Source organism: Hemitrygon akajei, unplaced genomic scaffold, assembly GCF_048418815.1.
Source record: "Hemitrygon akajei unplaced genomic scaffold, sHemAka1.3 Scf000087, whole genome shotgun sequence".
NCBI classification, from domain to species: domain Eukaryota; kingdom Metazoa; phylum Chordata; class Chondrichthyes; order Myliobatiformes; family Dasyatidae; genus Hemitrygon; species Hemitrygon akajei.
This window is the reverse complement of record NW_027331973.1, coordinates 1,911,907-1,929,264: the sequence shown is the minus strand read 5'-3', so window position 1 is coordinate 1,929,264 and position 17,358 is coordinate 1,911,907. Positions and strand designations below refer to the sequence as shown.

General features: G+C 44.9%; 1 protein-coding gene across 1 annotated transcript in view; it reads left to right on the top strand.

The window, feature by feature from the left end:
* The first annotated feature begins 4,491 nt into the window (after nt 1–4,491).
* The window catches only part of LOC140722737 (uncharacterized), a 53,538-nt gene continuing 40,671 nt past the window's right edge, over nt 4,492–17,358 (top strand). Inside the window, exon 1 of the mRNA XM_073037434.1 lies at nt 4,492–4,585. The gene's annotated coding sequence lies outside the window, so the exon portion shown is untranslated. The remainder of the gene's footprint in view (nt 4,586–17,358) is intronic.

The window sequence follows — 17,358 nt, the reverse complement described above, 5'->3', positions numbered from 1 at the left end:
GAACACCCCAGTTAGTCTATTCCGGACTATGAGGATCAATCCAGACTGCGCAGTCTGCCTTAAACAGAAGGGAAATGAACGATCTCGAAAGAGGTGCTGGAGAGGAAGAGAAAGAGTGTGGAATGGGGAGAAGCTGATTGGGAGTAAAGGAGGTGGAGAGAAGTCGGTTTTAGCTGGTGGGAAAGACCATGCAGGAAGGGGACCGTGTTTTGAACGGTGTTCAAAACAACTTTTCACTCAACCTCCATACCACGGGAATTGGACATGTGCTCCCCACAGTTCCATGTCTGTCGTCGCTGGGAACTGAGCACCACTGCCGTGATTTCCCACTACTCTCAGCCTGTCACCTTTCCAGAAATTAAATTAATCCCACTGTCTGCTGTGTAATCATTAACCGAGTCTCCGCTTTTAACCTCACCAACATCATCAGCACAGTGTTCTGTCTAATACTGAGTTCCTGTGGGTGACATGAAGGCAATGTGGAGAGCAAAGAGCGCAACAGATATCTATATTAACAGACTAATGCCGAGGGATATGTGTGTGTGAGAGAGAGAGGGAGAGACAGAGAGAGAGAGAGAGAGAGAGAGAGAGAGAGAGAGAGAGAGAGAGAGAGAGACAGAGAGAGAGAGTGAGAGAATAGGGAAAAGCGAGGGAGCATTGATGAAATAGAGGCTGGAGGGACAGTGGGAAAGAGCTGAGAGCGAGATATTGCAGTGTGCGTTAGACAGATACAGTGAATTGCGAAACCCAGAGAGAAAGGGGAAAAGAACAATAGATGTAGTATGATTTCTTGTCTCTCATACCTAATGATTACAATTTCTCTAAGCTCTCATCTCCAGAGTTCACAGTTTCACTGCAAAGACCATGAGTGGTCCGCATTCCCTCTGTGTCGCCTTGCTGTACAAGGTGTGTGCTTGTCCGGCGCCTGTACATACGGAGAGATGACACGGGATATTGATATAAATGAGAAGAAAAACAACTCATGATTTTAGTGTCTCCAGCCGCAGGTTTTGCATCATCCAATGGAGCTACCTCGTGCAAACAGAAGCTCATTAATTCACCGGGAGACACTGCATCAGTAGCACCTATACTAGTGGATCCAGAGAACAGCTGAAGCCACCACCTACTTTGCCTATTGGGAAGACTGTTTCTGAAGCACCTGGCCATTCTGCTCAAAGCTTCCAACTCAGCATGAATCACATATGCAAAGCTGGCAAGGCATCTGCTAACTCGGTGATTCAATCACCCTCCCATTTATGAGATTACGGAGAGCTGCACCTGGCTTTCTGGCAACGAAATGGCAGTCACTGTGTGGTACATTAAGACAGTCCATTCAGCCCATCAAAGCTGCTTCGTCAATCAATTATGTTTAATCCCAGATCACCTTTGATGCCCTGACGAATCAGGAAATTCTCTTTTTTTTGCTTTCAATATTTCCACGGACTTGGCTTGCACACCTGTCCGTGGCCTAGCATTCCACAGATTCACCACTCTCTGGTAAAACAATATCCTACTTAACTTTGTTCTAAAGTGATCCCTCTCAAATCTGAGGTTGTGTCTGCAATTTCTGGAGACTCTGTATATGAAACATCGTCTCCACCTCCACCTAAACAAGTCTTTTCAACATTTGGTAGGTTTCAATACAATCTACTCGCATTCTTCTAAATTCCAGTGCGTACAGGGCCAACGCTCTTACATTTTAACCCTTCTTTCCCAGAATCATCCTCATAATCTGGACTCCCCCCCCCCCCCCCCGATGTGAACGCATGCTTTCTGAGATACGGGGTATAAAACTGTTGACAGTACACCAAGTGCAAACAGTGCGGACTGTTGCTTATAAGTACTCAGCTAATCTCACTGTTTTTATATTATATTCCACTTTGAAATGAATACCAACATCTGCCTTCTTTATGACCAGCTCATTTCTGAACATTGTATTCAACCTGCCAATTTTTTCCCATTCTTCCAATTTTTATATCCTTAGACCAGTGGTGTCAAACTCATTTTAGGTCACGGGCCGGATTGAGCAAAATGCAGCTTCATGCGGGCCGGATCAGTCGGACGCGTGCGAACGCAGCTTTCGTTGCCTCCATTTGTTCAGCCTACTCTCATGTGTCTCAGTCTCTGCTATAACTACAAAGTGTTTCACTTTACAAATTCCGTTTCTTATGAAGAAGACTGCCGAGCAAGACTGCCGAATAAACACTAGAAACCCTGAAAACCTGGTACCTGAATAAACTCAGTATTAGCCATATCATACGCCATAGGCGCTTCGATTACTGGGGCCAGCTTTAATAGTAATTAGATATTATCTCGCGGGCCAAAGATAATTACACCGCGGGCCGGATTTGGCCCGCGGGCCTTGAGTTTGACATATATGCCTTAGACCATAAAACCATTAGACAAAGGAGTAGAATTAAGCCATTCAAACCAGTAAGTCCATCTACAATTTCATAATGGCTGATCCCGGATCGATTCAACCCCATACACCTGCCCTCTCATCATTTCCCTTGATGCCCCACTTTCTTTCTGTAATCCCATTGCTTCTTCAGAGCTACATACCCCTCCAACTATCTTCATAACTTCTGACAACGTTGCTGCAAAGCTATCAATTTCTTTATCTAAATCATTGACAAAAGTATAAAAAGTAGGTTTCTAATACTGGCCTCTGGAGAACACTACTAGTCACTGGCAGACAACCAGGAAATGCCCCCCTTTATTCCAGTCGCTGGTCCCTGCCTGTCAGCCATCCCTCTAACCATGTCAGCAACTTCCCTGTATTCCCATGTGATTTTATCATGTTAAGCGGCCTCATGCGTGGCACCTTGTGAAATGCCTTCTGGAAATACAAGTAAAGGATTGGAGGGTTGTGAATGTTGTTCCTTTATTAAAGAAAGGGAGTAGAGATAGACGAGGAAATTATAGATGTGAGTCTCCATTCAGTGGTTGGCAAGTTGATAGAAAACATCCTTGCAGACAGGATTCATGAATATTTGGAGACATATAATATGATTAGGAATATTCAGCATGACTTTATCAAAGGCAGGTCGTGTCTTATGAACCTGACTGAAATTTTTGACCATGTGATATTGATGAAAGCAAGGCAGTAGATGTAGTGTATATGGATTTCAGCAAGATACCCCATGCAAGGCTTATTGAGAGAATAAGAATGCATGGGTTCCAAGGGGACATTGCTTTGAGCATCCAGAGTTGGCTTGACCAAGGAAGGCAATGAGTGGTTGCAGGTGGGTCACATTCTACAAGGAGGCCGGTGACCAGTGGTGGGTCTCAGGGATCTGTTGTGGGACCACTACTCTTCATGATCTTTGTAGATTATCTGGATGAGGAAGTGGAAGGTTGGGTTAGTAAATTTGCTGATAACACAAAGTTTGGTGGTGTTGTGGACAGTTTGGAGGGCCATCAAAGATTACAGTGGGAGATTGATAGTATGCAAAACTGAGCTGCAAAATGACAGATGGAGTTCATCCCAGATAAGTGTGACGTGGTTCATTTTGGTAGGTCAAGTAGGATGGCAGTATATAGTATTAATCGTAAGATTCTTGGCAGTGTGGAGGATCAGAGAGATCTTGGGGTTCGAGTCCATAGGGCACTCAAAGCTGCTGCGCAGGTTTACTCTGTGGTTAAGCAGGCAGACTGTGCATTGGCCTTCATCAATCGTGGGTTTAAGTTTAGGAGCCGAGAGGTAATGCTGCAGCTATATAGGAACCTGTTCAAACTCTACTTGGAGTATTGTGCTCAGCTCTGATAGACTGACTGCAGGAAGGATGTGGAAACCATAGAAAAGGTGCAGAGGAGCTTTACAAGGATGTCACCTGGATTGGAGAGCATGCCTTATGAGAATTGTTTGAGTGAACTTGGCCTTTTCTCCTTGGAGGGATGGAGGATGAGAGGTGATCTGACAGAGGTGTATAAGATGATGAAGGGCATTTATTGTGTGGATAGCCAAGGCTTTATCCCAGGGCTGAAATGCCAGCACGAGAGGGCACAGTTGTAATGTGTTTGGAGGTAGGTACAGAGGAGATGCCAGGTGTACGTTTATTTACACAGTGAAGGTGAGTTCGCGGAATGGGCAATCGACGACGGTCGTGGAGGCGAAAACGATAGTGTCGTTTAAGAGACTTCTGGATAGGTATATGGAGCTTAGAAAATTAGAGGGCTATGGGTAACCCCAGGTAGATTCTAAGGTAAGGACATGTTCAGTGCAGCGTTTTAGGCTGAAGGGCCTGTATTGTGCCATAGGCTTTCTATCTTTCTATGTAATGGCTTCTTTGAAATGTTTCACTGCTAAGGCAAAAGTAATGGCTTCTCAGTAATGCTCCCTGCTGAGATAATTGTTTCTCTGTAGCAGCAATGTTTGGGTTATGCCTGTTAGCCCATCGGAGATTGTTGCTTTGTCTTGTGTATCAGGAAGGACGTTGTCTTCGTGGTTTTTTGTCGAGGAGAGATGAAGAGGGAAACGCGAGTGAAGAGAGCGGGTAGACCACCAGGTGGAGTGGACTGGGATGTGGAAGTCCGACGTTCGGCGACGCTCGGAGGAGACCGATGGTGGAAGAATGACTACTGAGTGAGCTCAAACGTGACTTTGACTTGACTTGGACACTTTTTTAATTTTCAGTACTATATTCAGATTAAGACTCACAACGTTCTATCATTTAATTGCATATGGTGTACTATCTGGTATTTTGCGTTGTGGGTTTGTAGCTGGGGTTACATTGCACAACATCCACACAACGTGATTACCCAGTTTGGTGGGGCCGAAGGCCGACTCCCCTAGACGAACAGGAGCTGGGCGAGCCCAAGGGTTACATTTGAGCCAAAGACATCCACCTCCCTTCATTTTTTCCATGCTAATTGTTAGTCCGCGAGGAACCCTGTCAGATTTTTCAGGCAGGTTAGCCTAACGGGCCTATAATTTCCTTCTTTATTTGTTTTCCTCCCTTTTTAAAGAGTGCAGAGACATTTGCAATTTGACATTCCTCCGGAACCATAACAGAATCTAGTGATTCTTGAAAAATGATAACCACTGCATCTGCTGTCTCTTCAGCAACCTCTTTCAGAACTGTGGGATGTTGGCCATATGGTCCACTTGTCCTATTTAAGACCTTAGCGTTTCTTAGGCGCTTTTTCCTTTATAATAGAAAAGGCACTCACTCATGCTCCCTGGCACTCACGGTCTTCAGGAACACTGTTAAAGTCTTTCACAGGGAGAGCTGATGTAAAGTACTCATGAGCTTCATATGCCATTTCTTTATCCCCCATTACTACTTCACCAGCATTATTTCCGGTAGTCCAGTTTCAACTCTCACCGCCCTTTTACTCTTTATATAACTGAAAAACAAACTTTTAGCATTCCACTTTATATTATTGGCCAGTTTGCCCTCATGTTTATTCTTTTGGATTTGTATGGCTTTCTTAGTGGACGTCTGTTGGATTAAAAAGAAAATCCTCAAACATGCAGAGACCCTTCCTACAGGCCGAGAACCAAGTTCCTCGCCCAGAACGTCGACTGTACATTATTTCTGATTTCTGATGTAAAATCATTTAGAAAAATGATGCAAACTACTTTGTTTTATGTATTTATTTGATTGTACAATTTGAGCCTAAGAAGGCAGAGTCATTTTTATCAGACAAAGTCCAAATTGTCTAAAGCAGAGTTAACAGTAAAATAAAAATACAATGCATTTCCCTTCCCACTCGACGCACTGATGTCCCCTTCTCCCTTCCGCAAACCTCCTCCTTCGACAAATCGCTCTGGTTTGCTGCCCTGCTCTGGATGTTTTAATCCGGAATTCCCGACGAGACATCAATCAGCCACACTGGCACAGCTCATTCCTCCTCAAACCTCACTGACTCTGAGCTCCGCTCTCTCTGTGCCTATCCCAAATTTACAAACAAACCCCCAGACAAAGGATGTGCTGTTGGACTGTTTCCGAGTGAACTTGTGAAATCCAATATCTCCTTATCCGTACCACATGAGGAGGACCCCGCTCCAGAACTACATAAAACTGTCTCTGACACCATTACTGACCTTATCAGTTCTGGAGATCTCCCATCCACTCACGGATCCTTCGCCCACAACTGCTCACCTTGACCCAATACCCAAGATCCACAATCACGACTGTGCTGGGTAGGCATATTATCTCTGCCTGCTCCTGACCCACTGCACTCTTATGCTCATAGCTCGACTCGATTTTGTCTTCCTCTGTCAGTCCCTTCCAATCTATATCGTTGAAACTTCTCATGTTCGCAATCTTCTCTCTAACGTGCAACACCCTGGCCACGATTACCTCATTTACACCATGAATGAACATTCCCAATACACTTCTACCCCCGATCCACTACCACTTTCCTCTGTCTGTTAGAATTGGCCCTCACCCTCAACAATGTTTCCTTTGGCTCCGTCCGCATAATCCAAGCTCGTGTGTTGACCATTGGCTACGTCCCTATTCCAACCCTTCACCAGAAATGTTCCCTGTCTTGTTCCTCCAGAACATTGATGTGTTATGCTCTGGTCCAGAGCCTGTGTTCCGGTTCTTGGTCCGGGCCGCAGACTCCGGGTCTTGTAGCTGTCCGCCTTTCACCCTTGAGCCTAATTAGTCACGCCTGTGGATCAACTTGGCTTGTTGGGGCTCAAGGTGGCGACCCTGATGCCCATTGGCTGGCGGTGTATAGAGGGGCCTCTGGGACTGAGTGGAGTTGGGGGGTTGTCTTGCCTATCCTGCTTACCCCTGGTTGTCCTGCGTATCCTGCTCACCCCTGGTTGTCTTGCCTATCCTGCTCACCCCTGGTTGTCCTGCTTATCCTGCTCACCCCTGGTTGTCCTGCTTATCCTGCTCACCCCTGGTTGTCCTGCGTATCCTCCTCACCCCTGGTTGTCCTGCCTATCCTGCTCACCCCTGGTTGTCCTGCTTATCCTGCCCACCCCTGGTTGTCCTGTTTATCCTGCTCACCCCTGGTTGTCCTGCCTATCCTGCTCACCCCTGGTTGTCCTGCCTATCCTGCTTACCCCTGGTTGTCCTGCTTATCCTGCTCACCCCTGGTTGTCCTGCGTATCCTGCTCCTCCAGTTTGCCCTGGCTTGGAGTACCATCATTAAAGACGAGTTTTTCGAGTAAGTCTGGCAATCACCCTGGATGAAGTTTCCTTTCTATCCCTTGCCTCCGTTGGGCAAGCCTGGCCGGACTGTCATTGCCCGACGGGGGACTCTACCCCTTCCTACCCCTTGCTGCCGTCGAGTTGTGCTCCACAAGCTACCCATGTGCCCTGCGACTTGCGCAGGCCTCCGTGTTCCTTCCTCGGAGGTCTGGGCCCTGCCTTGAAGTTATGCGGCTCCCCCAGAGAACTCCTAGATCCTGCCGGACCTCCATGAACCTCCTCTGAACTCCGGAATCCTCCTTGCCTGAACTCTAAGCCTCTCTTGGAACCCCAGAATCACCTTGAACGCCATGTCCCTCATGCATACCACGGTCCCCACATCTTGTCTATCGTTTAGTTCTTCCCATCCTGCCCCTAGTACTTCAGTGTCTGCGTCCTGCACTTGTGTCCAGCTGCCTGTCCCCTTATGACATTGATGACTGCATCGATGCTGTTTCAGGCACCTGCTCTGAGGCCGTGAAGTTAATCACATTGGCCACCAACGTCCACACTGACCTTAAGTACACTTGGTCCGTTTTAACAACTGCATTACCTTGCTCGATCTCTTTGTCTCAATCAAAGGAAATAAATTGCCGACCCTCTTCATTAGAAACATACCGGCTCCAAAAGTTACCTGGTCCATACCTCTTCACTCCCAGTTTCCTGTAAAAATGCTATTCCCTTTTCCCCTTTCCTTCATCTCATCAGTATCTGCTCCAAGAATGTGGCCTCCATTCCAGGCGATCAGAGCTGCCTTCTCTCCGCGGCCCTAAACATCGATTGCACTCTTTTCCACAGTTGCTGCCTGATCTTCTGAGTTCTTCCTGCATTTCAATCTATCAAAAATGATTAAAATATGTTCCCTTATTCGTCAATTGATATTGCGCTCATCTCCTCCGATGTTAACACATCCCCTCTTAGTGGGACCAAATGGCTCACAGTACTCCAAAATTGGCCTGCCCAGTGCTTTAAAAAGTTTCATTCAGCCTTACTTCTTGTTTTATATTCTATTCCTCTTGAAATGAATGCTAACATCGCATTGACATTTTACAACACTGACTCAACCTGCCAATAAACGTTTAGGGGATTCTGCACAGATCGCAAACGTCACCTTGCTCCTCAGATTTTTTTTATTTTGTTTTCACTCCATTGAGAATATATTCTATGCCTTTATTTAATCTAACAAAATGCATGGCCATACAGGGGAAGACACTGCATTCAATTAGCTACCTCTTTGCTATTCTCCACATCCGTTCAATTCATTATGGAGTCTGTCTACTTTCTAAAAACTATCTACCCCTCTACGTATCTTCGCATCATCTGAAGACATTGTCACAAAGCCATCTATTCCACTTTCACAGATAGTTCTTACGTATAACGTAAGTGGACCCAACACAGACCGCTGTGGAACATCACTAGTCACCGACAGCCTACCAGAAAAGGCTCTCTTTATTCTCACCCTTTCCTTCCTGCTATACAGTCATTGCTTTCTCTATGCTAGCTTCGGTCATCCAGTACCGTGGATCTTTACTTTTTAAGCAGCCTCATGTCTGATGCCCTATCAGAGGTCTTCGAAAAATCCAAGTGCACACCAGCTACCGATTCTACATTGTCTATTCTGCTTGATAATCTCTCAAGGAATTCCAGTAGTTTTGTCAAGCAAAACCGATCCCCGAGAAAAAAAACATGCTGACGTTTGTCAGAAATCATGTTGACTCTAATAATCGAGTTAAACATCTTCTTAGACACTGAGATCAGCCTAATTGTCCTGTCCTTTCTTCTGGCTCTCTCGCTTCATGAAGCTTTGAGTGACATTTGCAATTTTCCATTTCTCCGGAAGCATGCCGGAATCAAATGACACATGAAAGATGACTAGTGTTGCTTCCATAATCACGTGCTCCACATATTAGGACCCTGGAGGGCATAATATCTTGTCCAGGAGACTTTTAAAAATTCGGACTTCGATATCGAAAGAACATTATCCCTTCCAATGGCAACTTCACACACATTGTCCCTGACACTCTCGAGTTTCTGACATATTTCTCGGTCGTTTATACTGTATTTTTGATATTTCTGTATTCACCAGGTGGCCCTGTAATGCTACAGGGGACCCCTCTGTTTCTGGGATGAGGTCTCCCGATCTGCGCCAGGCTTTCGAAGCTTCCTTGTAGACATCTAGTCTGCTCAGATGACAGGGTATTGTTCCAGAGATGTTCATGTTCCCACATTTGTTAAATGCTTCTCCTGTAGTGATTATTTCATAAACTTACTGGGCTGTACTTTCCTATAGGTATTACGGCATGTGCTTCTTGTCAGAATGCATATGCTCACATGGGCTATGAATTCCGCTTTCTTTGATGAAATTATATTATTAGAAGGGTTACCTAACCTCTCAGTATGTAACACCCCGGGAAAGGTTCCACTGCTAAAGTAATGTAGCAGCTTCCTGCAGCAACCTCCTGTAGCAGCTGGGTTTGAATTATGGTTAGCGATAACGGGAGTTTTCTAATGTGAACTGGATCTTTTGTTAGGAGTCACCGTGATTACATGGAGCAAGGGTTCGTAGTTGACATAGGATAGGTTAATATGCCTCTTGCAAGAGTTAAGTTTAATTATAATGGGCCACTTTTGTTTTTTGCTATCGTTATTTTCTTTTCTAAACCTTTAGTTAAGATCCATAAATATAAATCCTTTTAGCTTAAGCCACGTGATATTATTCCTTGACACTGACTTTGTAAAGGGCAGCAAAGTGCATAGCATCCACACAAAACGGGGTTTGCGGTGGCAGAGCCCTTTCAATTACATGGGTTAGGCCAGACCAAAGTGTATATTAACCTAGACTTATTCAGCCAGGGAAACAAGCGGGGTTTCATGTTATTGTTTAATGTCTATTATTATTCTTCCCCCTTCGGTCCTCGGGAATATTAATCTAACTGTGCTGGAGTGTATTTTTTTTTTAGAAAGTTTGTCCTGTAACACCTTATTTTTCTTTGTAAATTTTCCAGATTGATATTGAGCCAAAATATTTTGTCAAATGAAGATGTTAATTCGAATATAACCATAGAATCATATAACAATTAGAGCATGGAAACAGGCCATCTCGGCCCTACTAGTCCATGTCGAAAGCCTACTCTCACCTAGTCCCACAGACTTGCACTCAGACCATCACCCTCCATTCCTTTCGTGTCCATATACTGATCCATTTTTTAAAATGACATAATCGAACCTGCCTCTACGGCTTCTACTAGAAGCTCATTCCACACAGCTACCACTCTCTGAGTAAAGAAGTCCCCCCTCGTGTTACCCTTAAACATTTGCACCCTAACTCTGAAATCATGTCCTCTTGCTTGAATCTCCCCTTCTCTCAATGAAAAAAAGCCTATCCACGTCAACTCTATCTATCTTTCCCCCACATAATTTTAATTACCTCTATCAAGTCCCCCCTCAACCTTCTATGCTCCAAAAAATAAAGAACTAACTTGTTCTTCCCTGTAACTTAGGTGCTGAAACCCAGGTAACATTCTACTAAATCTCCTCTGTACTCTCTCTATTTTGTTGACATTTTTCCTTTAGTTCGGTGACCAGAACTGTAGACAATACTCCAAATTTGCCCTCGCCAATGTCTTGTTCAATTTTAACATTACATTCCAAATCCTATACTTAATCCTCTGATTTATAAAGCCTAGCACACCAAACGCTTCCTTCACCACCCTATCCACATGAAATTGCACATTCAGGGAACTATGCACCATTATTCCTGGATCACTCTGTTCTACTGCATTCATCAATGCCTTACCATTTACCATGTATCTCCTATTTTGAATAGTCCTACCAAAATGTAGCACCTCACACTGATCAACATTAAACTCCACCTGCTATCTGTCAGCCCACTCTTCTAACTGGCCTAAATCTCTCTGCAAGGTTTGAAAACGTACTTCACTATTCACAACACCACATATCTTAGGGTCTCCTGCATACTTATGGTACTTATTGGTACTTATACCAATTTACCACCCCATCATCCAGATCATTAATTTATATGAAAAACAACATTCGACCCAGTACAGATCCCTAAGGCACACCACTGGTCACTGGCCTCCAACCTGAAAAACAGTTATCAATCACTGCTCTCTGGAATCTCCCATCTGGCCACTGTTGAATCCATTTTACAAATTCAATATTAATACCTAACGATTGAACCTTCCTAACTATCCTTCCATGTGCAACCTTGTCAAAGGCCTTACTGAAGTCCAAACAGACAACAACCATTGCTTTACCGTCGTCAACTTTCCTAGTAACCACTTCAAAAAATTTGATAGGATTTGTCAAACATGCCCTTCCTCGCACAAATCCATGTAGTCTGTTCCTAATCAGACCCTGTCTATCCAGATAATTATATATTCCGTTTCCAAGAATACTTTCCATTAATTTACCCACCACTGCCATCAAACTTACAGTGATTACTAGCTATATTATAGCTTGGATTACTCTTAGAAACCTTTTTAAACAATAGGACCACATGAGCAATTCTCCAATCCTCCGGCACCATCCCCGTTTCTAATGAAATTTGAAATATTTCTGTCCGAGCCCCTGCTTTTTCTACACTAACTTCCCTCAAGAACCAAGGGAATATCCTGTCAGGACCCGGAGATCTATACACTTTTATATTCTTTAGAAGTGCCAGTACTTCCTCTTCTTTAATCATCATAGTTTACATAACTACCATACTTGGTTCCCTTATCGTACACAATTCAATATCCTTCTCCTTAGTGAATACCGAAGAAATGAAATTGTTCAAAATCTCCCCCATCTCTTTTGGCTCCACACATAGCTGTCCACTCTGATTCTCTAAGGGACCACTTTTATCCCTTACTATCCTTTTGCTATTAATATAATTGTAGAAACCCTTTGGATTTATTTTCACCTTACTTGCCAAAGCAACCTCATATCTTCTTTTATCTTTTCTAATGTCTTTCTTAATATTCTTTTTACTTTCTTTATATTCCTCGAGAACCTCATTTAGTCCATGCTGCCTGTATATATTGTAGATCTTTCTCATTTTCCGAACCAGGTTTCCAATATCCCTTGAAAACCATTGCTCTCTCAAAGTTTTAACCTTTCCTTTCAACCTAACGGGAACATAAAGAATCTGCACCCTCAAAATTTCACCTTTAAATGACCTCAATTTCTCTATTACATCCATCCAATACAACAAATTGTCCCAATCCACTCCTTCTAAATCCTCAAGTGTTAGCCTTTCACCAATCAAAAATCTCAACCCTGGGTCCAGACCTATCCTTCTCTATAATTATATAGAAACTAATGGCATTGTGATACATTGGTTTTATCGGAAGTCTTCATTGCACATTTTGTTATGTTTACTAAAGAGCATAATTTGGCAGATTTTCTTAAGCCTGAATTAAATTATTTGGAAAGTTTGCTTTGTAGTAGTCTGATCTGTCTTTGCTTTGACACCTAAATACCTATATAGTTCATAGTCATCTATCAGTTGTATCGCATCATGCTAATCGGTTTGAAACTCGACGAACTCTATAACATCTTTCTCTCTGCTTAATGCTCTGTACTTATTCTTCTAGATTACATGTTCCTAATTTTGGAAAAGAGTACAACTATTGTTTTAATTGCTTTAGCTTTACTGGTGAAGTAGCATTTAATTTCAAATCATCCAGGAAGATTTGTTAAGGTATAAATTGTTTGGTTGATTCTGATCTGAAACCCTATGTTTCTCTGATTCAGTCAATTACAGACCGTGTTCAAAGAAAGTCCAAACCCGAGCAAGCATTGAGTGCCGTCGGGAAAATGCCTTGGTTTAATTTCAAATGCATGGGGAACCTGCGCCATCGTCTCTTGTGGGGTCGAACGTGCCGGGGAAATTCTTTACCGTGAGTCTACATGAGCGCAGAGTTTTTCTGTAGTCATTACTCTATGGAGGGTTGTAACCTGAGGTCGGTTCCTCACCTCTTGCCACTGGATGGAAAGTTCTACCCTGGACTCTTCTCGAATAACACTCACTGAGCGTCTTTACCGGAACAACAGAACAGGTGCAGCTCCGTGTAACCGCGGAAAAGCAATGACGACCAACCTAGGACTCTAACGATGCTGATACCATATAGTGATGATGTGGTGAGTGCGCATGCGGCTGAAACCAATGCTTTGACGTGCAGGAGTTACACATGTTTTGACTTGGTTTTCGAGAGAGAATATATTTTGTGAAAGGAGCTCGCTTCGTAGCTCTTATATTGGCTGTTGCCGAGTGTCGACCGTTACTGACGTGGCTGAATACATTTGTGTAAACCGACTATTCCGTTGTTGTCCTTGCCCCGGTCTACGTAGCAGGGAGAATCAGGGTTTAAGCGCTGTGTATTGGAGATGCGAGTTGGTGCAGGGAAGCAGGGTAGAGGAGGCAGGCTGGTGCAGGAAGACGGAATGGAAGGAGGGAGGCGAGTCAGGCAGGGTCGTGTCGGAGGCGGTACAGGGCAGGGAGGCCGGGCTAGGCAGGGATGGGGACAGGGCGGCCGATGTGGGACTGCAGAAGGAAAAGCCAGCTTCGAAGACCAGTGAGGCCGTAAACAGAAACACGGGCAGCATGGTCACCCTGTGTAAATAGAAGCAGTCACTACCCAGTATTTGCCATCAGCATAGGATCATACAGCAGGCAGCCCTTCAGCCCGTTGGTTCAATTCTGGTACCCAACAGCTTCGTATTGATTTCGTATAGTGGCAAATAAGCACAATTTTTGTTTGTTCATCACGATATTAGGGATTGCAGGCAAGAGTATATCCATCCTGCCCCACCAGGGCACCGCAATCTGGCTCGAGAAACCCCAGCACCACCACAGCTAGCCCTACGGCTAGTGAACCTGTGAACCTCTCACCCCGCTTCTTAAATCTGTATGGTGTACTTTTGAAACATATCTGCAACATAGGATAACGTTCCCACTGTGTGAACTATCCATGCCCTCCAACGGTTCGAACAGCCCAACCAGCCTCCTCCATTCCAGAAAAAGACAGAAAACCTGCACGGAACTCTCTTAGAGAGAAAGGGAAGGAGGGTTCCTAGAGATTAGGCGGGAGAGGAAGAGTGACTGGGTGAAATCTGCCGAGGAGGATTTGCAAGGTTTAAGGGCGGATAGAGGGATTGGGTGGTCGGACAGAAGGTGCGGAGTGTTTGGTACAGTGCTTAAAACAATCTTTGCACTCTACCTCGTACATCAGATAAATCAACTTATCTACAACATGGAGTGCTCAAATCTCACCCGAACAGGGATATTTATTTGATTACTACAGCACCTTCCCAACTTCTCTGCCCAGACCAACTTACTTTTCTCTCTCTCCTCAGTTCTAAGGAAATGTACTTAATCAAAACTAGTTTCCCTTTCTCTGGTAAAGTGAGAGGGGTGAAAGGGGATGGGAAATTGTGAAAGGGAGAGGGTGCGTGGGATATTACAGGAAGATTTTCGTGTTGTAAGGTTGCATGTAATCATACAGAATATAAGGTGTTGTTTTCCACCCTCAGCGTGGCCTCCTCACGACAGTTGAGGTGGCCATGGATGGACATATCAGAATGGGAATGAGAAATGGAATTAAACTCGGTTGCCAGTTTCCGAACACGCTTGTTCTGGCGGACGGAACATAGATGCTTGGCAAATCCGTCTCCCAATATATGTCGAGTCTCGTTGATATACAACAGGCCACACCGGGACCACCGAATGTCAGTGAGGGGGGAGGTGCAGGGGCAGGTGTAGCAACTGCTCCATTTGCCAGGAGGAAGATCGGTGGGCAGAGACGAATATACAATCCGTATGGAAAGCGGCAAAGGGCAAGAGTAACTATAACTTGTTCTACCCTGCTGCATGTTAAAACGCCATCCCCTGCTCTCAAGTCCCCAGTCGCCGCCGCATATGCTCTCAGGGTGAGGCTTTTCATTCTAGTGGTCTTCCACTTCCATTCCCATTGAGGTATGTCCATCCCTGATCTCCACTCTGTCATGATGAAGCCACACTTAGGATGGAGAAAGAGCGTCTGATGTTCTGATTGGCTTGCCTCCAACCCGATGGCATGAACAGTGATCTTTGAAACTTCCAGTAATGCTCTCCAACACACACAAACCTTTATATTTCCCATTTCGGAAACATCTATGGAAACAAATACACTGGAGTTTTCCGAATGAAACACTTCGGCAGGACTGGAAAACAGAAAACTGAGGAGTAGAGTAAAAAGTTGGGTGGAGGGGAGATAGAAACGCCATGTGATAGGTGAATGCTGGAGGGGGAGTGATGAGGTAAATAGATGGGAAGTGATTGGTGAAAGAGGATGGAGGCCATGGTAGAAAGAAGAATAAAAGTTGGGGGGAACACCAGAGGGAGGCGATGGGCGGACAAGCAAATGAAGTCAGAGAGGGAAAAGGCAATGGGAATTGGAGAAAAGGGGAAAGGGCCTGGGCACATTGCTGGAAGTTTTAGCCATCGATGTTCACGCCATCAGGTTGCAGGATATCCAAATAGAATATAAGGTGTTGTTCTAGTGGAGGAGTCCATGGATGGACAAATCTGAATGGGAATGGGAATTGGAATTAAAGTCGGTGGCCACTGCAAGATCCCGCTGGTTCTGGCGGATGGATAGTAGATGCATGGCGATGCGGTCTCCCAATCTACGTCGAGTCTCATCGATATACAGCAGGCCACACCGGGAGCAACGGGCACAATAAGTGACCCCAACAGACTCACAGGGGAAGTGTCGGCTCACATGGAAGGACTGTTTAGGTAAGGATCTGTGGCACTTCTTCTGCTTGCAAAGATAAGAAAGTGGCACACTGCGAGATCCGTATGGAGAGCAGAACGTGAATAAGGAGATAGGGAGAGGTCTGCTTGGTTGTGGATGTCCGAGGAACTGAGAGAAGGGGATGGCGTTCTACGCTGGTACTTGTTCTATACCTCGTCTGACACTGCTACTTGTAAAACACCATCCTATTCTCTCAATTCCTTCAGCAGCGCCGCATATTCTCTCAGGATGAGGCTTTGCATTCTATGGTCAGACATTTTAATTCCACTTCCCATTCCCACTGCGGTGTATCCATCCACAGCCTCCTCCACTGTCGTAATGAGGCCACACGTAGGATGGAGTAATTACATCTTATAGTCCTCTTGGGTTGCATCGAACTGATGGCACAAACATTGACTTTACATACTTCCAGTAATGCCCTCCAGCAACACCCCCTATCTATTTCTCATCCCGTTTTCCCTCTCTCACCTTATCTATTTGACTGCCCATCGCCTCCCTCTGGTGCTACTCCTCGTTATTTGTTTCTTCTATGTCCTTCTCTCTCTTTCACCAACCAACTTCCCAGCTATTTACTTCATCCCTCCCCCTCAGGTTTCACCTATCACCTGGCGTTTCGCTCTAACCTCAGGACACTACCACCACACCACGATTTATGTCGATGCCTCAGCTTTTTCTTTTTCTCCAGTCTTAGAGTAGTGTTTCGTCCCGAAACTACCACTGTACTTGTTTTTTCATAGATGCTGCCTGGCCTGCTGAGTTCCTCAAGCAATTTTTGTGATTCTGATTCTAATTGTTAATAACTACTCCAGAGGACAGACCAGTACCCCTCCCTAGGTAATCTTCACTGCCCTCTCCGAGACTAACACTGTCCACAATACACTCGGTACATCTGCAAAAACGTCGCGCACAATTCGAACGAACTTTTCCCTCTTCACTGAGCAAGCTCTTTGGGGAGAAAGCCGAGCGCCATCAGTGCAGTGAGTTAGCGACTGTTCTCCCAGGCTGGTTTTCAGTCTGTGGTGTGGTGGCCCTGCTCCACAAACTGGGCATCAGCACCCACAGATCACTTTCTATTTAATAAAGACATTGTCTTCAGCACCACGGTAGATGACCTTACAACCATCCACACGATATTCCATTGCCACCTTCCCACACACTTACCCGGCCGCTGCATATTCCATTTCATCATCCCAAGCGCTGCTCTGCGCTCACACCTACACATGGTGAATGTCGTCAGAAACTTTGGTCCTTGGATCTGTGTCACTCCTCAGTTCATGGGTGACGTCGCTGTGTCCTGAACACCATTGACCGTGATTTCCCACTCTTACAGACTGCCAACATGCTGGAGGTGCATTTAGACCCAGTGTTTCTTTTGTGATCAATAACCCAGACCCAGGCTTAAC